Below are 9,238 nucleotides of genomic sequence, written 5' to 3'. Positions count from 1 at the left end.
AAATACATCCTGCATATCAGATATTTACATTACGATTCATAACAGTAGCAACATTACAGTTATGAAGTAGCAACGAACATAATTTTATGGTTGGAGGTCACCACAACATGAGGAACTGTATTAAAGGGTCTCAGCATGAGGAAGGTTGAGAACCACTGACCTAGACGGAGAGGACGAAGCCGTGAGCGGACAGGTCAGCGTTTCTGAGGACATGCAGGGGGGAGTGGCAGACGGGTGTCTGAGTCATGGTGTCCTGAGCGAGGGCACGAGAGAGGACTCCAGAGATAAGACTCACTTGAGACAGACCCTCTCCAGTTCCAGAGCTGTTTACCTGTGAAAGTGTTCACAACACTGACTGACATACAGCCAGCACTTACTACCCCAGGCTCTGCTGTTTAACGCTTGTATCACCCCCACCGAATACAGAAAGTGAAGGACGCTTTTGGCCAAAGACCCTCTTGCCAAACCCTAATTAATCAGGAGCCTTGAGTAGGTAGTTACCGGGGAATCGAAGATTTGGGGAGGAGGCCCCCTCTGACATGTGCCAATGCCTCTGGGTACTGAATAAAATGAAAATATTGGTCCTGACTATGTGGCTCAGTTGGTTGGAACATCATCCCATACACCATAAGGTTGCAGGTTCGATTCCCCGTCAGGGCACATACCCAGATTACGGGTTCAATCCCCGGTTGGGGCCCAAACTTGAGGCAATTAATCAATGTTTCTCTCTCTCTCTCTCTCTCTCTCTCTCTCTCTCTCTCTCAATAAAGAAAAAAAAGCATATACTTGGCCCTAGCCGGTTTGGCTCAGTGAATAGACCGTTGGTCTGTAGACCGACCAGGCACATACCTCAGATGCAGGCTCCTCCCTGGCCAGGACCCTGGTCGGGGCTCATGCAGGAGGCAACCAATCCATGTGCTTCTCTCACGTCGATATTTCCGTCTGTCTTTCTCTCTCTCTTGTCCATTCTCTCTAAAAATCAGTGGAAAAACATCCTCGGGTGAAGGTTTAAATAAACCTAAACACGGAATGAGCTTCAAGGACTGAAGCTGGCCCCAGAAGCCGGGACACACACAGTAATGGCATTACAGACTCAGGGATGGGGTCGCCCAGTGCACCCACCTCCTTTCAGAGATATGGGCCTTAGAAAGGGGCAAGGTCTTGCCTAAGGTCACACCGCAAAATAGCAGAAGTGAGATCCCATCTCAGGCCCTAAAATAGATAGCACTGCAGGTCTCGCGTTCTTTTTCATCAACTTAGAGTGGGGAGGGAGCTAGAGGAGCTTCTGTTTCCCTCCCTTGACCCGACCCCCGAGTCCTTCCAGGAGAGCAAGCCTTCCGTGTGTGTCTGACCTGGGGAACTGCAAGGTTATATAAGGCTGTGTTGCCAGGCAACAGGTTTGACCAGGGGTCAGTGACTTTGAAATGTGTGTGTGAAGGTCCTGGCTTGTGCAATAATGACTTGGGACTTGGAGGGAAGGAGGAGAGCTGTTGTCCGGTTCTTTCCGGGAAAGGCAACGCTGTGTCGATGAAAAGGACAAAAAAAAAATATGAACAAACACACACCACCAGGCCCACAGGCCGAAGACCCAGCTCAGACCATCTGCATTGCCATATACTCTCTATCACCACTTATCAGAGACTATCAACTCCAGGAAATATAACTATAACACAGCTCCGTATTTCTTTTTTTTAGATTTTTTTTTTATTGATTTCAGAGAAGAAGGGAGAGAGAGAGGGATAGAAACATCAATGATGAGAGAGAATCATCGGCTGCCTCCTGCACGTCCCACACTGGGGATTGAGCCTGCAAGCCCAGCATGTGCCCTGACCTGGAATCAAACCAGTGGCCTCCTGGTTCATATAGGTCGATGCTCAACCACTGAGCCATGCTGGCCGGGCCACAGTTCCATATTTCTGATCACTGACTCGGTTGTGTTCTGTTGAAACTTTTTTTTTTTTTTAGCCTCTAACATTGTGTTGAACATTCTGTAACTTCCCAGTCAGTTCTGATGGCAAAAATCAGCCTGATCTGCCCTAGCTGGTGTGGCTCATTGGATAGAGCATCGGCCTGTGGACTGAAGGGTCCTGGGTTTGATTCCAGTCAAGGGCACATGCCTGGGTTTTGGGCTCAATCCCCAGTAGGGGGCGTGCAGGAGGCAGCCAATCAATGATTCTCATCATTGATGTTTCTATCTCTCTCTCCCTCTCCCTTCCTCTCTGAAATCAATAAAAATATATTTTAAAAAAATCAGCTCAGACTTGGTTTAAATCCCGTCATCCCCTCTCTCCATCCAGCAGAGGTCCAGGCTGGGACCTGACTCCCTGGAGGAGACACGGAAACCAGTTGTCCCCGACACACCTTCCCTTCATTCCCACTGCGAGCCCTTAGTTTCCCAAAGTCTTGGGGCTCGGAGGAAGGACAGGTATGGGGACAGGTGACTCTTGACCTAACTGGCCACAGCTCTGGCCTCCTGTTGGCTGAAACGGCCTCTCTGGCTAACCCTCTGCGTGGCAGGTGTCCAAAGACTGGGCTCTCTCGTGGAGCAAAAGTGTGAGGACTTGGCCGGCTGAGACTTTTCCTCCTCCCACAGTGCAACGGACAAAACCCCTCCTGTGTGTTCCTCTTTCCCTCCCACACTTGTGACCCAGATCTGGGGGTTTTTCCACACATCAGAGAGTCTTTGACACCAGCTGGGTGCCCTACAATTGACCTCAATGCTGACACCTTCTACCTCAAGGCAGCACCGGAACCCACAGGTGAAGGGTTCAGTCCTGCAGTCGGCCCCTCTCCCGACGTCAGCCGCCAGACACAAGCCCACTTGCCGTATGTGCTTCTGGCCTGTCGGCAGTAGACTGGGGGTTCCGACGACCCCCTCCTTGGGTTGGATCATTTCATAACGGCTCACAGATTTCAGGGAAACCCTTACCTACATGTGCTGGTTTATTATACAGGGATGTTACAGGGAGCAGCCAGGTGGGAGAGATGCACAGGGCAAGGGTGGGCAAGGGGTGGGGAACCTCCATCCAGTTTGGCTCAGTGGATAGAGCATTGGTCTGCGGACTGAAAGGTCCCAGGTTCTATTCTGGTCAAGAGCACACGCCCAGGTTGTGGGCTCGATCCCCAGTAGGGGGCGTGCAGGAGGCAGCCGATCAATGATTCCCACTCATCTCTGAGCCCCGTAGGTTGAGATCTTTACGGAGGCTTCGTCATGTAGGCGTGATCCATCCTTAACTCCATTTCCAGCCTCTTTCTCTTCCCCAGAGGGGAGAAGGTTCCAGGCGTCTATGGAACTCTCTGGCTTGGTCTTTTTGGGGACCAGCCTCCATCCGGGAGCCCACCCAGTCACCTCCTTAGAACAGAAGACATGCCCATCATTGAGGAAATGATGAGGTTGCAGGAGCTCTGCGCCGGGAACCTGGGGCAGAGACCAACCTTGCTGCGTGGAGAGGGGAGATGTTGGGATTTAAGCCAAGTTTGAGCTGAAGGTGTAAGATCAGGCTGATTTTTTAAAAATATATACTTTTATTGATTTCAGAGAGGAAGGGAGAAGGAGAGAGAGAAACATCAATGATGAGAAAGAATCATTGATCGGCTGCCTCCTGCACGCCCCCTACTGGGGATTGAACCTGCAACCCAGGCATGTGCCCTTGACTGGAATCGAACCCAGGACCCTTCAGTCCACAGGCATATATGCTCTATTCACTGAGCCAAACCGGCTAGGACAGATCAGGCTGATTTTTGTCATCAGAACTGACTGGAAAGTTACAGAATGTCCAAGACACTGTTAGGGGTGAAAAAAAAAAGTTTTAACAGAACACAACTGAGTCAGTGTCCAGAAATATGGAACTGGCCCAGTGGATAGAGCATTGGCCTGCAGACTGAAGGGTCCCGGGTTCGATTCCGGTCAAGGGCCTGTACCTCGGTTGCAGGTTCCTCCCCGGCCCCGGCCTTGGTCGGGGCGTGTGCAGGAGGCAACCAATGGATGATGTTCCTCTCATATCATATTTCTCTCTGTCTTTCCCTCTCTCTTTCACACTCTCTAAAAATCATTGGGAAAAAATATCCTCAGGTGAGGATTGAACAAACAAACAAACAAACAAAAAAGTACAGAGCTGTGTCATAGTTATATTTCCTGGAAGTTGATGGTCTCTGATAACTGGTTATAGAGAGTATCTGGCAGCTCTAGATACAGCAGGAAATCCGAGCTGGGTCTTTTGGCTGGACCTGGTGGTGTTTGTTCCTTTTGTCTCTTTTGTCCTTCTCATTGGCACCGCATTGCCTTCCCCTGAGAGAACCGGATAAGACTCCTCCTTCCCGCCAAGTCCCAGGTCATTATTGCACAAGCCAGGGCCTTCACACACACATCTCACCACCAGCACACACCGCACAGCCCCCTGCTGCCTTCCTGGGTGAGATGCCTTCTCGCTGGCTGACACCTAGCCACCCTCCTCAGGGCCCACTTGACTCACACATCCCAACCACGCTGGACTGTGGGGTGTGGGCTGCACTTCCTCTGCCCCCACTTCAGTCACAGGCCACAAGCTCAGAGGTTCCAGGCCACCAACACTTGTGACCAACGAGCTACAAATTCAGAGGTTCCCACGACCTTCTCGGGTTCAGTAATTTGCTATGTTGACTCTGAGGACCCAGGAGAGCACTGCCCCTGATTACAGTTTTATTATAAAGGACCAAAGTCAGGGTGAGCCCCGGCCGCTGTGGCTGGGTTAGGTGAGCATTGTCCCATGCACCGAGAAGTCGCTGGGTCTGATTAATTTTTTTACCCCGAATAACAGGTACCCTGTCCCATCTCCTCTGAGACGGCTCTCAATCCTCTGTTCTCCAGAAGCCATCACCAGAGGATCCCCCTTCACAGGTGGATTTCCACCTAATCCGTCCACTTAAAATTCCTTACTTTCCTCAAGAAATCAGACCTAAGAAAATACATAGCCAGAGCAGCTGAGAGAGGCCATTCACTAGGGCATTCGAGATCTTGCTCCCTGGCATGTGTCGTCAGTTTGGCTCCAATAAACTCTTAGAACAATTTTAAAACACACACACCACAAAAAAAAAGAAAAGAAATGCCATACATTTAGCTGTATGACCTTGGGCAAGTCATCAACCACCCCATGACTTAGTTCCCTCCTCTGTGAAATGAGAAGAATAATAATACCTATTAGGGCTGTCGTGATTGAATTAGATAAAAGCACTTGGGATTAGCCCTAGCCAGTTTGGCTCAGTGGATAGAGTGTCAGTCTTCAGACTGAAAGGTCCCAGGTTCGATTCTGGTCAAGAGCACATGCCCAGGTTGCAGGCTCGATCCCCAGTAGGGGGTGTGCAGGAGGCAGCCAATCAATGATTCTCTCTTATCATTGATGTTTCTATTACTCTTTCTCTCCCTTCCTCTCTGTAATCAATAAAATTACATTTTTTAAAAAAGCACTTGGAATAGAGGCTAATGCCTTGTACTTCTTCAAACATATGCATTATTACTTTATTCCTATATCACCATCATCATCATCATCACCACCACCACCACCACCACCATCGGTCCTGGAATGCAGTGTGTGGAAGGAAAAGAAGTCACAATGACAGGTGTAGTCCTGGCTGGTTCTGTTGTGTGTTTGTCAACATGACATGAGTCACTTCTCTGAGCCATTTCTCATTGATCAGTAAAATGCGAGGGAACTAATCAATCCATGGGTGACGTCTTGGCAATCATCTTCACAGGTCTCAGGGGCTGTGGCTTCTCAGTTTTGCTAGACAAGGCCAGATGGTCTTCCAGAAAGATGCTGGGTGTCTTCTTAGAGGTGACTCTGACAAAGGGTCAGGGCAAGAGTGTCTGAGGGATGACAGGATGTTCCGTGTCTTGTTTGTGGTCACGGTCACATAGCCGCATGCATTGGCCGAGACTCAGAACTGTACGCCACGTGGAGTGAATTTTACTGTGTCCAAAGATGACATGAATAGAAAATACACTGACCTCCTTTTCAAAGATTGCCAGGGTTCTTGTTCCAGCATCTAGAAGGGTTCAGCAATCTGGAAAAGGGCTGTGTGTAACTTAATAAAGAGTCCAGAGACAAAATATAATTTTGAAAGGCGTTAGGGGGTCAGAGGAGCTTAGCTAAAAGGAACGTAGTTCTCCTCGGCTCAGGACCCCATACTTTTTATTAACACAAACTAGAGGCCCGGTGCATGGATTCATGCACCAGTGGGGTCCCTCGGCCTGGCCTGTGCCCTCTTGCAATCCGGGACCCCTCGGGGGATGTCAGACTGCTGGTTTCAGCCTGATTCCTACAGGCCAGTCTGAGGGACCCCACTGGTGCACAAATCCATGCACCGTGTCTCTAGTATGCATATAAGATCTTTGGTTAATCTCTTCTCCCCTTCCCTGAGATTCATCAGTCTGTTCCATGTTTCCATGCCTGCGCATTGAGTGTCTGCCCCCTGGTGGTCAGTGTGCATCATAGCTACCGGTCAAACAGTTGTTTAGGCTTTTATATATATAGATTGTCCTGAGGTGAGGCAGAGATATACACATCAAAGGGTCAGGTTTCATTTACAGAGTCCATTGGCAGATTGGAAGAATTAGCCTACAGCTGTTCAGGTGTTTGGCCAGTAGGAGGCAATGACATGTAGATTAAAATGGCCTGAGCTGTCTGGCAGCAAGCATTCATCCCTTTTCAGGTTTGGCGAAATGCCCTTGCCACTCCAGATGATTCAACCCTTGCTGCCATGCTGGAATTTCCCTTGCTGACATGCTGGAATTGGCTTCCGGCAAAGGATGAGGATTTAAATGAAATAATGCAAGTGACATGTCATGGCGACTCCTTGGCCTCCAGACTTGCCACTCCAGATGATTCAACCCTTGCTGACATGCTGGAATTGGCTTCTGGCAAAAGATGAGGATTTAAATGAAATAATGCAAGTGACGTGTCATGGCGACTCCTTGGCCTCCAGACCCCCACTGCCACGTTAGCAGACGCTTCCAGCAAGTCCTCGATTCCAAACAGTCTGAAGACCATCCATGGTAGCCACATAAACCTAAGGGGACTCACTCCAGCACAGGCCTCAGTCCACAAATCTGACCCCTAACCTCACTCTCACCCCAGCAACCTTGCCAAGTACCCTGGGCATTTGCTGGATTGTGGCCAAACCACCCAGCTCCGAGGCTCCAGGTGGGGGCAGGCCTGAGCAGCGACTGCTGGCTGAAGGCTAGGGAGGCTGGGTTGGGACTCTCGCAGCTGAGGAAGGTCTAAGCAGGGGCTGGGCCTTCTCATTTAGGGGAAGGAGTTGAGAGAGGCTCAGGGATCCTGAAGCCACGGGGACGAGGAGGGGCCTCTGTGTGCGATGGATGTAAGAAGATTCCCGAGGGGACTCCCAAGTCGATGTGGGTGCAGGTCAGGAGCAGGCAGCCCCAGATGTGCAGGAAGGGGAGGAGAGAGCACAGGATGTGATGCTGATGAGGGAGTGTGGTAGGCGGTCGGAGAGGCACCAGGTATCTGACCGGTGGGGTCAGACCAAACCCGGGTTCAGCAACCTCGGTACTTGGGTTCTGGCTGGGGAAGAATTCAGAGTCCAGACCCAAACTGCAAGGGAATGTTTCCTGGGTAAATGACAGAGATAAAAGAAGTAATTCCTAGAAGAAATGGGCTTAGGAAACAGGTGTCAGAGGTCAAGGAAGGGCCCCTGGAGCTTGGGACTGAGGAAGCTCATGGTAAGGTGCCTGGGAGGGAGGGGGTGATGATGATGATGATGTGGAGGAGGAGGAGGGGGAGGAGGAGGAGGAGGGTGAAGGGGAAGGCAAGGGCATGCTCCTGGGAGAGAGAGCCCCCTGGGTCCTCATCCTGAGGGTTTTAAGGTGGAGACTTTCGGGGAGGTCCCAGGGGAAGAGCTCAATAGACTAGCTTTCCAGGGGTGTCCATTCAGGGTTGTGGTCTCTACCGATTGACTGGCCGGCACCAGGGCAGGGGGGTCATTATTCGGTGCAGCTGGTCCTGACCTCAGCCCTGGCTGGTTTTGCTGCTTATCCTGGGCCTGGAGCTGAACTGCAACTTGCGGCCTAGATGTCATCTCTAGGGGGGAAAGGTCAGGGGGTCCAAATCTCCTGACTGGCGATCTGCTGGGGGAGAAAAGGTCACCTTGGGGGGCGAGGTCCCACCCTACAACTGATTGTCTGTTGCGGGGCACCTGGGGCTTCCCACCCAGGTGACCTGCACCTGGCCCATGGTCCTTGCTCTGCTCCTGTCTGTCTAACTGCCTACAGCAGGAGGAGGCACAGGTTAGCCTCAGGCTGGTGGCCGGGATGCTGAATATAACCCAGGGGCGCCTGAGAGTGAGCATCGATGGGGGTGGGGGGGACTGAGGAAAGGGGGGGCCTTCGGATAGCGACTGGAGGAGGAGGAAACCTTTGGGGGTCGAACGACCCTTTCACAGGGGTCGCCTAAGACCATCGGAAAACACATATATAATTACATATTGTTTTCGTGATTAATCACTATGCTTTTATTATTTTCAATTTGTCACAATGAAAATACATCTTGCATACCAGATATTTACATGACGATTCATAACAGTAGCAACATTACAGTGATGAAGTAGCAACGAAAATAACTTTATGGTTGGGGGTCACCACCACATGAGGAACTGTATTAAAGGGTCGCGGCATCAGGAAGGTTGAGAACCGCTGATCTAGAGGATGTAGGTCCTTCCATGAGGGTGAGGAGGCCAGTATCAGAGGAAGAAGGCTCAGCCCTAGCGGGCTTGGCCCAGTGGATAGAGCGTCGGCCCGGGGACTGAAGGGTCTTGGGTTTGATTCCAGTCAAGGGCACATGCCCGGGGTGTGGGCTCGGTCCCCAGTGGGGGGCGTGCAGGAGGCAGCCAATCAATGACTCTCTCTCTCTCATCATTGATGTTTCTCTCTCTCCCTCTCTGAATTCAATATATATTTAAAAAGAAAAGAAAAAGGATGGTCCCAAATGTCTGTCAAAGGGGGAGGGGCAATTCCAAAGTGGGTGGAGGCCCTGAGGATAAGCCCTGAGCAGGGGAGGGAGGAGGAAGGGCCGGGGGAGCCCCTAGGTAGGCAGAGTGGGGTTCACAGAGCGGGAGGCACCCCTTTTCCTGTGAAGGACGCCCTGGGGCATCTGGATGTGCAGGAGCTGGCAGTGAGGAGGGGGGCCTTCAGGAAGGGGCGGGCTTCAGGATGGCTTCCTGAATTTCAAAAATGTCCATAAAAACC

Source organism: Myotis brandtii, unplaced genomic scaffold (assembly GCF_000412655.1).
Source record: "Myotis brandtii unplaced genomic scaffold, ASM41265v1 scaffold474, whole genome shotgun sequence".
In the NCBI taxonomy this organism is placed as follows: Eukaryota; Metazoa; Chordata; class Mammalia; order Chiroptera; family Vespertilionidae; genus Myotis; species Myotis brandtii.
This window is presented reverse-complemented; position numbering follows the sequence as displayed.